Genomic DNA, 17,213 nt, shown 5'->3' on the forward strand with positions numbered 1-17,213 from the left:
ATGTATACCTTGTTAGCTTCTCTCAGATGTCATATTTATCATTGGAGAAATATTCTTCAGATTTATGGGAGGAATTCTGTGTAGTTATTGTTGGTATCAGCAAATGTCTTTGCTTTGCTCTAATTGGATCTAATGGCTGACTATGAAAAGTAATCTTATTATTGTGAGTTCATGAACTATAGGTTTAGGATTATGGACTCACAAACTACCCTAGAATTTATGACTGTTTTTACTTTCCTGGGAACACATCTTACAGATCTGTGAGTTCAAGCAAGACTTTAAAAGTATGCAACATTTTTTAATCCCACACTCACAGTGCCTTTAACAGTATTACATGTGTTTGTTACATAATATTGTGGATGCTTCTCTGGGATAGGAAATTGAAAATAAACTCATCTGGTACAATTTCTTTGAGCAGTTCCTGAATGGATCTAACTAAACCTCTCATCATTATGAACTTTCCCAATTCTGATGCTCATTAAGTGAGAGGCCTGGAACATGAGTTAGGACCCAACTACATACTCATAAACATCCCAATTCATCACAAGAATGATACAAGGGTTTTTTCTTTCTCATTTTTACCCTTGTGATCTGATTTTTCTTGTGCAGCATGATAAATGTGGAAATATATTTAGAAGAATTACACATGTTTTACCTATATTGGATTACCTGGTGTCTAGAAGAAGGAGAAATTGAGGAGGAAGGGAGGAAATTTTGAAACACAAGGTTTTGCAAAGATGAATATTGAAAACTATTTTTGCATATATTTTGAAAAATAAAAATAAATTAATTTTAAAAATAATTTTTAAAAAGTCATGTAAAAAAATGACACAAGAGAAAGAAATTCAAAAACAAGAATTTTGAAACTTCTTTTTTATTTATTATTTCAAATTTATTTTATTTGAAAAAGAGTAAGAAAAGAGAAAAACAGAAAAGAAATATAAAACAAAATAAGCCAAACACTGCCATGTGTCCAATAGAACATCATGGAAGATTCAAAATATATAATAATAAATTACCAGATCAAGAAAAGTGTGTGTGTGTGTGTGTGTGTGTGTGTGTGTGTGTTAGTAGAAGAAATTATATTCATGAATGTCCATTTTTTCTTTACTTCTTTATAAATTGTTCTTTGGTTCTCTGTTGCACAATTTATTTACTTTATTCTTTTACCTCCTTTCATCCTCCCCATTATCTTCAAGAATCCTACAGATAAGAAAAGATATATTTATGTGTATAGATGTAGATATATACATATTCCACACTCCCCATATATATACATATGTCTTTCCTATCACTGCTGCCTCTTTAATTAAATTCCACTTTATAACTTGCCTTATTCTTACTTAATCTCACCCCCACTCATGGATCCCTCCCTTGTCTTCTTCCTGTACTCTTTACTTTCCCATCTGCCCATCCCTCCCCTAATTTCTTTACAGATTTTGGAGGATGCTCTACTCTTCATGGCAAAAGTGTTGTCTTTTGAACCATTCCCAATGTGAATAGGTTTTCAGAACTACAAGCTCTCCTTTCCCCTCCAATCCCTCTGTGTCTATTCTTCCTCTGCACCTCATTTGCATAACAAGATTACTATTTTTTACTGTAACTCTGCCAATCTTTCTTTTTGAGATACCCTATTGTTGAGGCAAATCATAAACATACAGTATACATTTTTCCATGTTAAAAAACAAACAATTTGTCCATGTTTAAACAGTTGCTCATGTTAAGTTCCATAAAATTGATCTTTCAAAATTATAGATAATTTTGCTGGATGTGATATTTTTGGCCTCAGGCTTAGTTTTTTTGATTATCAATAGATATGATTCTAGGATCTGTATTGTAGCTGCTAATAAGTCTTGTACAATTTTAATTGTAGCTCCAGCATATTTGAATTTTTTTTCTTGTTTCTTGCAAAAATTTCTCTTTCATCTCGGGGTTTTTTAATTTGGCAATAATATTGCGTGCATGTTTTCCACAAAAGATCTCTTTGAGGTGGTGATTGGTGGATTTTTTCTATTTCTATTCTCTCTTCATGTTTTATCACTTTAGGACAATTTTCTTAGATTATTATCTACACTGTTGTGACAAAGTTCTCTTTTTGGGCACCACTTTCTGGCAGACCAATTATTCTTATGTTTTCTCTTCTTGATCTGTTCTCCAGATCTACCATTTTTCTTATTGTATATTTCACATACTGTTCTATTTTCTCATTCTTTATAATCTGTTTTGTTATTTCTTGATTTCATAGTTTCACTTGCTTCCTCTTGCCCAATTCTAATTTTCAAAGAATTATTTTCATCTTTGAGACTCTGTACCTCCTTTTCCTAGTTGGTTAACTTTTTTTTCATAAGCTTCTTGTTTTTCTTGGGTGGTTAATTTTAAGGTTTTTTTTAAGTTTTTCCTCAATGTCCCTCATTTGATTTTTTGAATTCTTTTTTGAGTTCTTCTATAAATTCTCTCTGGGTAGGGAGGCATTTTACTACTCTTTGGGGGTAGAAGCTTTTCTTTTTTTTTTAACTAAAGGGTCCTCTTCTGAAGATGCACCCTGGTCTTCCCTGTTCCATAATGTTTCAATGGTGAGGTCAGCAGCATCCCACAGCCAGCAGGATCCCTGACCCACAATCTCTACGCTCACCAGGTGTTGGTTTTTTCACCCAGGGTCTTATCTCAGCATTCCTAATCAGCTACGGTTCACTCCATTTTCCCAGACTCAAACTCCAACTTGACAAACAATCTGGGAATTGAAAGTCTCTGTGGTTTCTGCTGAGGTTTCAGTTTGCAAAGCTTGCCATGAGGGTCTTTCTTCAGATCTTCTCGGGTTGTATCAGGAGGACCTCTATTCTGTGATGTCTTCTTGATTTTTCACCTGTCTATGTTTTCCCTGAGGCACAGATTTGTTCTATTTGCGGGGGAAATCTGGACAACTTGAAATTTACTGACCTACTCCACCATCTTCCCAGAATCCTTCCCTCATGTTACTCTTTAGTCATCTGTCTCTAATTTTTTAAGCCCTTGGGGATTTTGAGTCAAATATGGCCTCTGTATCTTAATAGTCTCTTCAACTCTGAACCTTAGTACTCTTATCTATAAAATGGTCTCATAGCCACAACACGTGTGTCTAGTTCACAGGATCATTATGAGGATGAAATAAAATTATAAAATGCCATATAAATGTAAGCTTCAACAGAGGAAGTTTTATTTTGGGCAATAAATATTCAAGATTATTTAAATACATTGGTAATTGAACTATTTTCTCCTAACCACTTACAATTTTTAAAACCTAAGAAATTGGACTCTGGTGACAGTGTGAATTAAACATGATGTTCCTTTTATTTTTCTTTTTGGCATCCCTGCTTAGCTCCAATACTTCTGGGAAATTTTCTTGTTTGATTTATTTGAAATTATTTGAAATATGAAGCTCAGGCTTTTGCCTTGGCTTGCTTCTTTTTTGTTGTTGTTGTTTTGTTTTTTTTAAACAATCTGTCATTCTTCCAATTTTGTTGTTTGGTTGTGTTGTGTTGTGTTGTTTTGTTTTGTTTTGTATACTTTGCTCCAATAGTCTTCAGTGGACCTCTGAATTTGATTCTTCCTCCATCACCTACTGCCTTGTTAAAATTTTTCCAGTTTCTGTTCAAAATCAAAAGTTCCTTTCTGTGGTTTTTTAAAAAAATTTTAATTTCACTCCTTATCTATAGTTCCATGATCATATTAGAATTTTCAACCACTCTGGGGTTCCTGTGCTATTCTGTCTTTGTTTCTAAGGTTCTAGTTGCAGTCAACACAAAATTAATTCCTTCTAAAAGGAGATTTCTTCTTTCATGCTTTAACCACATAGTATTTCTCCAGTGAATTTGGAACTCTTTTTTTGATTACTCATTTCTTCATTCCTTCCATTGGCTTTTCTGTAGAATTTTCCTCATGAAATTTTCTTGTCTATATGTTCTTTTTGTAATTATTTTACTTTATTTAGCATATTTCTTGCTTTTTTGAGTTACAGAAGGGCAGTTAGTGATAGAAGGCAGTTAAGTTTAGAACCAACCTCTCATTCTACCATCTTGCTAGAAATTCCCAAATTCAAAGTTTCAAACATTCCTTAAGAACTTATTGGGGAAATAGACAATAACGATAGCAATCTAGTGTTTGATAAACCCAAAGATCCCAATTTTTGGGATAAGAATTCATTATTTGACAAAAACTGCTGGGAAAACTGGAAATTAGTATGGCAGAAATTAGGCATGGACCCACACTTAACACTGCACACAAAGATAAAATCAAAATGGGTCCATGATTTAGGCATAAAGAACGAGATTATAAATAAATTAGAGAATATAGCATAATTTACCTCTCAGACTTGTGGAGGAGGAAGAAATTTGTGACCAAAGATGAGCTAGAGATCATTATTGATCACAAAATAGAAAATTTTGATTATATCAAATTAAAAAGCCTTTGTACAAACAAAACTACTGCAAACAAGATTAGAAGGGAAGCACCAAACTGGGAAAGGAAGTGGATTTCTTCGACAAAGAGAAGATCTAACTCAGTTCCAATTGATCAATGATGGACAGAAGCAGCCACACCCAAAGAAAGAACACTGGGAAATGAGTGTAAATTATTTGCATTTTTGTTTTTCTTCCCAGGTTATTTTTACCTTCTGAATCCAACTCTTCCTGTACAACAAGCGAACTGGTTCTGCATACATATATTGTATCTAGGAAATACTGTGACATATTTAACATGTATAGGACTGCTTGCCATCTGGGGGAGTGGGTGGAGGAAGGGAAGGGAAAAGTTGGGACAGAAGTGAGAAGTGTGTGCAAGGGATAATGTTGTAAAAAATTACCCAGGCATGGATTCTGTCAATAAAAAGTTATAATTATTTAAAAAAAAAAAAAGAAGAAGAAGAAGAACCTATTGGGGACAGGCAGGAACAGAATGATATAATGATTAGAGTATTAAGCTTGGAGTCAGGATGACCTGACCTTTGAAAATTTTGTCTTTAAAACTAGCTGTATAATTTTGGGCAAGTCACTCCCAATTTGCTTCAAGAAATTCTCTTAAGATATATCTACTAAATCAAAAATCATTTGTGATATGCATCTGTGGAAAGAGTTTCTGTGCTGGAAATCCTCCCAAGCTGAAGAAATCACACCTCCTTTATATTGTACTATACAGTGCATTGTGCTTGGGAATAGAACTGTTAGAAAATCTGTAGAAGACATAGTCTCTACTATACACTAGTGCAAAGGTAAGTCATATTCATAGATGTGCTTCAGTGATTCCATATTCTCATTGTTTTAGGTACCACTTTCACTGGTGCAATCCATGAGCCACCCATACCTTTCTATTCTGTGCAATTCTTGTCCATGTTCACCATAAATCTTGCACAGAAGATCGATCTAATGCTCGGAAAATCTTTCTCTGTATCATTAATATTCCATAGATGCCAGTGAAGCATTCAGATTGTGCTAGTCCATCTCTTGTTTTAGCTACACAATTAGCCCATCTTTTCTCTCAAGCATATATTTCCTGGAGGATATCTGTAATGGCAATACTTCTTTTATAAAAATAATTGTTGACAATACATTGTAACTTACTTATATTCATCCCACATTTCTCTATTGCCTTTTGGATTATCAACAATTTTGAATCTTGGTTTGTATTATCTTCTTTTAAAAATGCCTCTGCAGCATATTAAGATTCCTTGAAAGATGCAACCACAAAGATAGCATTGATCAACAATCCTTAAGTTATCAATATCAGAGAAGAAAAAATCAGGGAGATATTTTTGCTAAAGGTATTTGTTATTGTCATAAATAATATCATACACAAAATTCAAATGGAAGGAAGATTTTATGTAGATGGTGAGGTCCTCCAGATGTTCCTGTTTCTGGATTTCATTGTATTGTTTCTATCAATTCCCTAAATACTGAAAAGTCCTCCTCAAAGATTTCCATAGCTACCCAATACCCAATACCTAATACCGATTGACTTAACAACCTATACAAGTAAAACTAATTGCTATAAGATTTAATATTAGACTTGGGAAGGAAAGTATCATCCTCAACCAGAGAGAGAATGATGGAGATTGAATGTGCATCAAAGCATACTATTTTCACCTTTTTTTGTTGTTTGTTTGCTTTTTTTCTTTCTCATGGTTCATTTGATGTGATTTTTCTTGCACAGCATGACGAATCTGGAAATATGTTTGGAAGACTTGAACATGTTTAACCTACATCAGATTGCTTGCTGTCTTGAGGAGGAGGGGAAGAAGAAAAATTTGGACCACAAAATTTTGCAAAGGTGGATGCTGAAAATTACTGTTACATGTATTTGGAAAAATAAAATACTATTTAAAAAATAAAAACAAAAAATAGATATAATATTAAATGATAAATATATTAAGTGAAAAATATAAAATATAAGTTATATAGTGTTGGGGTCATCAGCTAGTGCAGACCTGCTGACACCAGCTAGTGTCTGAGCACTTACCCACAATTATTGTCGCCTCTACGACCTTTGGAAGACAGAAGTCTCCTGATACAACAGAGTAGTTCTGACACTGCTAATGCAGTTAAAGAAGCTTTATTGCTTGGTTACATCATCTTGTCTCTCCTCCTGCTTCCTCTCTCTCCCTTTGCTGTCCTGTTCTTATGCCCCTCTCATCTCCCTTGCCAATGTGCCCCAACAACAAATATGTGCTTAGCTTGTATATCCAGGAGCCCAACTCCTGAGACGGTGGGGGTGATCTCAATTTGGCGCATGCTCGATGCCTGTCCTGACGTGTCTACAGGGTGTGTACCCCAGACCTTTAGCCAGTAAGGCAGAACTCAACCAGAGGCCTCAATATCCATTCCCAAGAGTGAGCTGATTGAAATCCAACCAGCCAAAGACCACAAGGGTCAAGTTTGCACAAGACTTGCCTTTGCACAGACTTGTTGCCTATGAAAATGGGGCATTGTATGCAAGGTACACAATGAAGGGTCTCAAGATTAATGCAGACTCTTGTTATTCTGTTCCCTAGCATTCTTGTTGCTAGGTACTCTAGCAATACAGTAATTATTAACATGCATCAGGGATATGTTCATGAAGAAGGTAGCATTTGAAATCAAACTTTGAAGGAAGAGTTAAAATATCCTTTGGATCTTGGTTTGGATTCTCTTCTAACAAAATGCCTTCTCAACATATTAAGTTAATATAAGTTTCCTTGAAAGATACAACCTCAAAGATAGTATTGATCAACACTCACATCATGAGGATTACTATGTTCCAGGCACTATAATAAGTGTAAGAGGATACAAATAAGGAAAAGAAAAATAGTCACTGTTCTCAAGGAACTTACAATCTAATGAGAGAAGACAATATGCAAAAGGAAGCTTAAAAAGTAGTGAGGGGAGGTAGATATGTTTGTGGAGTGCAAACAAAGCAGAGTAGTTGATAAAAAATGAAGAATTAGTTGGAAAGCTCAGAGTTCTCTATAAATGTTTTGGAAGGAGTTTATTTATTGCTTTGCTCTCCAACCCACCAATCCAAAACCTGAAGATGATGAAAACTTATTTATATTCACCACACATCTCTCCACACATCTTTAATTCTATAAGTTAAATCTCCATGATGATTTAGGTTGATGAGTATATCTTTAAAAAGCTATTATATTCCTGGAGTTGAAAACAAGCAGAGTAGCTATTGGAAAATGAGACTCAGTTTTCTATACTAAAGCTTCTTAATCTGTAGGTCATGACCCCTTATAGGGTCTTGTGACTAAATGTGGGGGTCAGGAAATTATAATTTATTATCAGTATATGTTTTATTTGTATACCTATATATATATATGTACCAGGAGTCTTGTAAAAATTTCCCAGGTCAAAAGGGGTTTGCTAATAGAAAAAGTTCTATGCATTGCTCCTGTACTCATTTCACTTTTTTTTCAGTGTTCACAACGCGGTAAAAAAAGGGGGAGGAGAGGCAGGGGAAGACAGGATTATTACTGCTATGATCTCACAATATCTTCCCATTTCTATCCTTTCTTATAATTTGACATTAGTATTGACCTTTCACTTATCAATAGCTTGACTGTATGTATGCAGATATTTAATTCTGAAATGACTATGTTGATAATTAATCATTTCCTTTCTATTTAGATATAATCAATTTCATTAGTTGTAATGTTTAGCTCTCTTTGCTAATCCCGTCTTTAAAAAATATTAGTAATGTATAAGTATGTGCTCTTCTGTGTTCAGCCTTACACTGTAGTCATTAAATATCAAGGTTAATGTTGACATAATTTGAAGATAAAGTTCTTTAAAGGATTCCTCTATTTCTTTTCTTCTTCAACATATGTTTAACATATGTTTAACAGTTATCTTTCTGAAGTATAATTTTTCTTTTAGTTGTTTGTTTCAGAATGGGAGATGCTGGGAGAGAAAGGGTAGAACTTGTGTTCACTACAAATCTTGCGAAAGTGAAATGACCAAATGTTCCATGAAATTACATTTTCTTGTCACCCTTTGCTGCACATGAAACCAACTCCATTAAATGGAGATGACATAATATTGCACTGTCAATGGAATCAGAGAAGTGGAATTAAAATCCTACTAATATTTACATAACATGTCTTCCAATACATTACCCCAAGTTGTACTCACAAGATTTGCAGATTGGGTCCATGTATGGTGGTAAGCTAAAATTGAAAAACAAAAGGTCTCATCAGAAGAGAATCAGAGGAGAATCAGAAATATCTTGACCATGAAATGAGGAATAGAAGCCATCATAAAAGACAAAGTAGATGACTCCAATGATATATGATTTTAAAAAGCTTTTAAAAAACAAAAACAATGGAGAAAGACTAAAAGGGAATAGTGTGAAGATAGACATATTAACACTGTTAGTGATACAGTGAATTGTCCAACCATTCTAGATACCAATTTTATTTGTCTGTTGGCCTTTGTCATCTGTGATTTCTACAACCCCTTTCTCCCCAATTCCCTTTTGATTTCTTATGCCAACGAAAATATATTAAAATGGTGATGAAGAAACTCAGGATGTGGAAGAGATAACTGTATCATGTGTCACACAAAAATAAGTAGTGGAATACCCAGCGATGTTGGGGCTGCAATAAGACTATTCTTAACAAGTTAAATGAATTCAATTAAGAGGTCATTTTGGCCTGGGAAGAAGAAGCACTGTTGGACTTTCAGAAAGACCAAAGAGGAGATGGAAAGTGGGGATTAGCAAACTATAGTCAGTAAATCAAATCTGTCCCGCTGCTTATCTTGATATGACAAGTGAGGTAAAAATGGTTTTAAGAACTAAAAATAAATAATAGTTAAATCCAAGTACTCTTTTTGGTTGTTGTTTTGCTGTTTTGTACTCAAGTTCAACCATTTTTTTGTTGTTCTTAGCCCTTGATACGTCATTCCATTTATAGAGAAATAAACTAAGGATGCTTCCTTAGGGTTTCATAAGAGTGTGTGTGTGTGTGTGTGTGTGTGTGTGTGTGTGTGTGTTTCTGACCAGTTTCTTCCTTATCTTGATTATGAGTAAATTTGTCTCCAAGAACAATTTATTCCCCTGGCTTGGCAGCTAACCCTTAGTAATTGTGGAAAGTGTCTTAATCCTCATTAAAATGCCCTGAGTTAGCAGAGCTGAGACCAAGCCTCTGCTGAAAGATAGAGCTACTTAATTCATCTTTTCCTTTTTGGCTGATAGCCAGAGAATCATCCCTGCTTTCTGCCATTCCCTCAGAATTAGATAGGTTTTGAGGTGGAATTGCACTTGGCCATACTTAGCAATTCAGAGCCCCACCCAAGAATATCACAACAAGCACAATGGCATGTTGGCACACAATTAACACTTTGCTCTCCTGGAGGGAGGGAATGTGGAATGTACATTTCTAATACACTTTTAAGTTTAATACAAATGAATATTTTCTTCATCACTTTCTTAAAGCTAGATAATAAATAACAACCACCCACACACACATATACACACACATACACAAACACCAGAGCAACAGTAAAACCAATCCCTAATTCTTAGTGATTTCCAAAGGGTAAAAAACTCTTGAGAATTGGTTTGAGCTGGTTCCAGAACACTACTGAATATATAACTTCACAGTTTTCTAATTTATAGTGTTTGCATGAGCTTCAGTTGAATACACTTCTTAGAACTGAGACTTAATTTCTCTTTCTTTTTATTTTTAGCTTTAATTTATTTTATTTGCAGGTTATGGAATTAAACAAAGGTTTCTATAACATAGTACAATAAAAAGATGATTTCACATGAAACTGTAATCTATGCATATGTTGCTATTCCTTTCAAATATACAATAAAATTAGCATGTAAATTTCTTATTTTCCTCTTTATTTTTCTTTTCCTTCATTTGTCCTCTCCTCACTCTAGAAATGGCTACCATTAGACACAAACAGATATAAATAAGGAAGCTCTATTTATATAAGTCCCTTGGTTTCTTCTGATTTGCTATGTGGTTTTAGGGTAACAACAACAACAGCAGCAGCAACATTAATAATAATAAATAATAACTAACATTATTTATTTCTCTTGATTGGTGACTGTCTCTTACCTTCATTAGAAAGGACTCCAGTTCTTTCATTCTTTAGCCTTTGCCATCTCTTCTTCATCTATAGTTTGCCCCAATCTCCTTTTCAATTCCCCTGTAAGTATTCTTTTTTGGTCTCAGGATAAAATCTTCTTACAAGTAAAGACAGTCTTGTTTTCACATATTTGGATTCCCAAACCTTAACACTATGCTTAGCACATAGTAAGTATTTAATAAGCACTCTATCCATTCATCTAGTTATAGAGCTATCTTTCTAAATTTGACAGCCTCTGTATTAGATCCCTGTTAATTGAATTTAATTTTTTCAATTAGCAATTTTTTTCTCCATCTTTCACTCACTGTAAAAAGAAAGGAGAGAAATCATTATAACAAAGATGCATAATCAAGCAAAACAAACTCCTACATTGGTCAAGTCTAAAAATATGTCTTATTCTTCATCTTGAGTCCATTGCCCCTCTTTCTCTCTCTCAAGAGATAAGTAATTTTCTTCATTATCAGAAGGAAGGAATGAAATAAGTACTTGTTTAAGCCTCTACTATTCCCAGGCACTGTGCTATGTGTTTTATAGATATTATCTCATTTGATCCTCACAATACTGGGAGGTCGGTATTATTATCATTCCCATTTTACAATTAAGGAAACTGAGGCAGACAAAAGTTAAGTGATTTGCTTAGGATAACTCAGCTATTAAGTGTTAGAGAACAGATTTGATCTCAGATCTTCCTACCTCCACTGTACCATCTGACTGCCTCATTAATCCTCCAGACTTTGATCAGAGTATTTGGGTCTTTCAAATTTATTCACTTTTACAATGTTTTTGTTAAAACATAAATTGTTCTCCTAGTTCTGTTTAGCAGTATCTCGGTCTCTCTTTCAGTTGTCTCTTGGTTTTTACTAACTTACTGAGTGGACTTAGGATAAGAATTTCATTTCTCTGGGTTCTTCATTTTATCCTCATGAAAAATAATTTTCTTGAACTTGTTGTTCAGTCATGTCTGAGCCCCTTTGGGTTTTTTTGGCAAAAATGCTGGAGTGCTTTGCCATTTCCTTCTTTAGCTGATTTTACAGGTGAGGAAACTAAAGAAAACAGGGTTAAGTGACTTGCCCAGGATCACACGTCCACTAAATGTCTGAGGCCAGATTTGAACTCAAAAAGATGAAATTCTTGACTTTAGGTTCATCACTCTATTATACCATCTAGCTGCACCAAGCTTGAACTAGATAAATAAACTATATAACGTTGCTTCTAATATTCTATGTTCAGTAACTTGTGTAAGATACCTGTTGATCTTGGGCAGTGTAGAATGGAGATCTCACTACCTTCCATTCTTTGATGGTGGCCTGGTCTTTTCTACTGCACAAACAATCCCAACCCCATTCTCCTCAACACTTTTTCCTCCTGCTCCAGCAGGACCCTTTCTAGTATTCTCACTGCTACTCCCTCTTCTTTTTGAACTAGCTTCCCTACAGTTCAACCCTAAAACTGCTTCTTTTCTTCTCTCACTTTCCTGCTCCCTGAACATAGATAATTCTTTCTTGTGCATTTTTAAAGGGATTTACTACAATGTTCAACAGGAAAAGCAATGGAAAGGACCTAATCAAAATAAAATTTATAAGGCATAGTATCTTGTGGAAACCACAAATGTTACTCAGGCCCTCACCCATGACAAGGTGAACCAAGTTCACCTTAGTGACCTCTTTCAAAAATAATCTCTATGGTTCATACCAGGTCTTCCCTAGGAATATCAGTTTGATCCATTTCACTAATAAACTTTCACTACCTTTAGAAAACATTCAGACTAATCAATAATCAGATAAAGAGCTAGTTTTTTTTTTGTTTTTTTTTGCACACAATGCAAAATGCAAAAGGAAGTTGCTTTTGCTTCTCATGGTAGTTAGAAAAATATTACTCCTTTTTCTGGAGAACATCAAACAAACTAATTAATGAATAATTGCTAGCATCTGTATAATGCTTTTTGACAGTACAATTCTGATTATTTAAGCAAGGAGAACTATTATTCTTCAAGATCTCTTATTTTTGGGAATAGTATGAAGTTGCTAAGATTAAGGAACTTCATGGTTCTGGGCTCTAGGGCCTGATGCCAGTCTAAGGTAAAAGGCAATTTCATGCCTAAGGGTAGAACCAACCATCCTTAGTCTGTTAGAGGAATTCCCTCTAAATCAGTCAGAATTGAGTGAAGGTAAGCTAAATAGAACTTCTCAGGAAATAAGAGTGAGGGAATGAATGAACTCTATTAATTAAGTACTCATTATATGATAAGCACAATCCTAAGTTCTCGGGATACAAACACAAAATCAAGACAATCCCTTCCCTCAAGAAAACTACATTCTTATTGGAAGTAAACAACATATATGGGGTGGAATGACCAGAGAACAAAGTCATAAGTCATAACCTTGGGGAGTCACAAAGATGGTATGTAGAATATACATGAGTCCATTAATATATTTATTACAAAGGCTAGTAATGGTGACCTAATTACAGTTCTCTGAGAAAGAGGTGAAAAGATAGTGAATCAGTCAGCAGGGCTGAAAATAGCAATGGATTCAAACTCCTAGGGAATGTAGAATCCAGGCACACATTGTTTTCTGACAATTTGGTGCCTAAAATCCAACTGAACCAAGAGCTAGCAAGTCATGGAGGAAAGATTCTTTTTCTTTCTGGGAGGAAAGGATTTTAGGTCTTTAATTTTATGACCAGTGATTACATTTCACCAAAGAGAGAAAAAAAGGGAAGAAAAAATGTATGCTATATCCACAAAGACATATGTTGTTCAACCACATCCAACTCTATGTGGTATCACTTGGAGTTTTCTTGGAACAGATACTGATTTGTCATTTCCTTCTCCAGCTTATTTTACACGTGAGAAACTGAGGCAAAACGGGTTCAATGATTTGCCCAGAGTCACACTGTTAGTAAGTGTCTGAGGCCAGATTTGAACTCAGAAAGAGATTTTCCTGACTCTAGGCTCAATAATTCTGCCATGCAGCTACCATATGTATAGAGTAGAAAAATCATAAAAATCAAAGGGAATTCTTATTCAGCTACAGCTTGGACTAGATTACTTTGGAGATGACTTCCATTCTGAGATTCTGTGATTTTCTTTAGTCAGAATTTCTGCCAATCATACTTATCAACATGCAGAAACATTTTAATAAACAGTTTATTACATGCTCAGAGGACAGTCCTGTGGTGTACAAAAACCAATGATCTCCCAATAGTATTTTCAACAACTTTTTAAAGATTTTAGTTACAAGCCAAGATGGATACAATTAGAATTTTATAAAAGACATAAGATAAGCTAAAGACTTAGACATCAAAGAACTGATGGCAGAAGGGGAACATCTCCATTAGATAAAATAACAAACCAAAGATCAACAAATAATAGAAGCTAAAACTTGATAGCTCAAAATGTAATTTTGCAAACAGACAGAACAGGAAGTAACCAGGTAGCATCAGGACTATAATTAATGTCTCATCATAATCTTACAAACTCTAGCAATTGATGCGACTACTTGTCTTAGGTGCAACTAAAATTCTTTTATGACATTTAGAAGGGAAAAAATACCTGGAGAGCCTTGTATAAATTAATGCAAAGTTAAGAAATCAGAACCAGGGGAATAATGTATATAATTACTAAAATGTTGTAAAGAAAAAGAATTCCAAAAGTATTAACAACTTTTATCATTGCAATGACCAACCACTCCTTCATAGAACCAACCATTATACCAACTCAAGTCTTAACTGAGACTGAGAAAATTATTATTTTTCTGTTAGATTAATAACCAATTATTAAATTAGGATTAAGATTGTTCATCCAAGGACCACTATTATAGTTCAGTCTCTGAAGGATGTTGCCTTCAGATTGCCTAACTCCTCCAGGTATATGCTCTGGGATGTTGAGCAGGGCGCCAGTCAACTAGAAGACCTTACAAACAGAATCTAATCTAGCTGAATTCTTGTCCTTAGGAAATAAACCCTTGTCCTTGGGACACTCCATTAAAATTTAGGGTGACCCAAGTTATGAAGGAGAAAACCCACCAAAATGGTCTCAAGAAGATGAATTCTTTTGTCCAAGTTGCTTATGATTTAATCTTGTTCTCAACAGGAAGAACTGAAGACTTTTGGTTCACCCCTTCATTGATTATTCACTAATCAGGGTTGATTTTAACTTTTCAGGGTCCCCTCCTTTTCCAAAGGTATTTAAATATTCAGTGATCTCTTGGTTACCAAGACAGACCTTTGACCATCAATTTATTGTTTATTTGCTACCTTAATTAATAATTTGATTATTAATTAGCCAGAAGCTTCAAGGGCTTTTCATTCATCACAACACCAATTAATTCAGCCTTTTCTCCCTCACTGGTTGTATGGCTGAAGGATAGCGTATCAAACTCCTCCAAATCCCTTCCTTCATAGAGGACAGAAACTGGATTCAGATCATTCCAGTTTTCATCTGATGCCCTGCCAGGTTACTTACTCCACAAAACTTACTTACTCCACAAAATACATTACTCCCTTCCCTCTCCTCCTTCCTACCTCCTTTTACTTTATTTCTCCCTTTAGACTATAAGTTCCTTGAGGGGCAGGGACTGTCTTTTTATTAATTGTAGCCTCAGTACTTAGCATAATGCCTAGAACCTTTGAGACACTTAACGTGAAAATTGGATGAGGATTTAGTTTCCATAGAGTTACACAATTTAAATTAGAAAAACACAGAGAAATGAAAAAACATAAAGGTTACAAAACTATGGAGGGAAGGTATAAATTAGAAGAAACTCATTATGAGATGTAATCAGGAATGGAGACTCACACTCACCTCTGTAATACCCAGTCAATGGGGAATCAGAGGAGGAATTACATCCAAATAAGGTGAAAGTCAAGGGGAGATGTAATCAGGGATGGGAATTCACACTCACATGGGGGAATTAGGTCAATGGGGAATCAGGGGAGGAACTTGCCATTCGAGTGATAGGTTATTAAAAAGACATAACTATTGATTCCAAGCATTATGACTAGCTTAGACTCTCACTCTTGCAAGAATGTAATATAAATCTTTTTTTGGATTTGTCAGTGGAGTTCTTGGTAAGGTATTTTGTTTCTTATACTTAACTTTTTATAGTAGTTATAGCATTGAAAGGTTCATTCTTCACCAAAAATATGCTCCTGTGATTTTCATTGATAATTTGGAACTCAGTGCTACAAACAATGCTCATAGAACACACGATCTAACAAAGGATGTTTGTTCCTTTTTGCAGTTTCCTTAAAAGCATACACATTGTTGATTTGTTATTTTTTTCCTTAAGGTCAATATGGTAGCCTTACCTCTGATAGATAATGAAACACTTTCCTTACTTATCCTAGCAGAAAAGTTAGAACCTCAGGGAGAGGGTGAGAAAAAAAATAGTGGGTATCCCAACAACTCTTCAGAAACTGCATCCCTTGTATTCAGACTTACATTGTTGTACAGGAAAGAAATGTGCACAATTAATATAGAAGCTCAGACTTATGCGTATTTATATATCACTGAATGACAGATTTTACTCAGTGATCACTCAAGTAGCCAGCTGTCTGAGACACAAGATATATCTAGGGATTTGGTTTAATTCATTCAAGTAGTTTTTATTGTTTATTATTTCAATCTTGTCTGACTTTTGTGAGCTCATTTGGGGTTTTCTTGACAAAGAAACCCATTTGATTGGCCTAGTGTAGTGATGGGCTGCATTAAATGTGTAGATAACTGAGATGTGAAATTCATACATGTTCTGGTGTCAAAAACAGTTAACAGATAAAATGATCTAATTTGGAAATATTTAGTTGCCAATGATCCTTAAGATAGAAGCTCTAAATGTAAACCTTGCCAGGATTGTTGTTCAGTCATTTTCACTTGTGTCCAACTCATCATGACCATTTGGGAATTGGTTTGTTTTGGAAATTGGATTGGTTTGTCGTTTCCTTCTTTAGGTCATTTTACAGATAAGGAAATTGAGGCAAACAGGGTTAAGTGATCTGACCAATGTCACACAACTAAATAAGTGTCTGAAGCTGTATTTGAATTCAGATCTTCCTGACTCCAAGCTTGGTATTCTATTCATTGTGCCTCTTAGCTGTCCATTTGTTTCAGTTCACATCTCCCCTTCTAGACTGATGTCACAGGATTGCATTTAAAACCCTTCTGTGGGTTCCTCAGGTCAACTAATTGAAGTGGAGGCCTCATTCTGAGACACTTTCCCATCAGAGAGAAGAGACCTAAATATCACAGCGGAAATTACCAACTTATTTTTTTTTTTAAACTGTCAGTGTTACTTAAGAAATGAACAGTGTTTTTCTTCTGTTTTCTAAAAGCTCTGTGTCAAAACTAAACTCACAATCACTTTTCCCATGCTGAAAAGAATTAGGATACAGATGTTTCATTTGCAAGGTTTTCTGTTTCAGTAATCTTGCATTCATTTATTCAACAAATACTTACTGAATACCTACTTGGTTTCAGACGTCATTTTAGGTACTCTCAGGCATACAAGATTAAGACAGGGTCTCTGCATCCCAGGAAATTTGTAATCTATTTGTGTTATGAACCCAATCAAGTAATTTATAATGCCATCGGGTAAAAATGACACTGTG

The 17,213-nt window shown here is 34.8% G+C and overlaps 1 long non-coding RNA gene across 1 annotated transcript; it reads right to left on the reverse strand.

Annotated features, from left to right (window-relative positions):
- Nucleotides 1–1,048: 1,048 nt before the first annotated feature.
- On the reverse strand, nucleotides 1,049–10,937 carry LOC127553603 (uncharacterized). Its single transcript, XR_007951780.1, has 3 exons — nucleotides 10,577–10,937; nucleotides 8,640–8,674; nucleotides 1,049–1,203 (listed from the first exon to the last, which is right to left on the reverse strand). It is a non-coding gene; the product is annotated as an uncharacterized LOC127553603 (long non-coding RNA).
- Nucleotides 10,938–17,213: the final 6,276 nt, after the last annotated feature.

This window comes from Antechinus flavipes, chromosome 3 (genome assembly GCF_016432865.1).
Source record: "Antechinus flavipes isolate AdamAnt ecotype Samford, QLD, Australia chromosome 3, AdamAnt_v2, whole genome shotgun sequence".
NCBI classification, from domain to species: domain Eukaryota; kingdom Metazoa; phylum Chordata; class Mammalia; order Dasyuromorphia; family Dasyuridae; genus Antechinus; species Antechinus flavipes.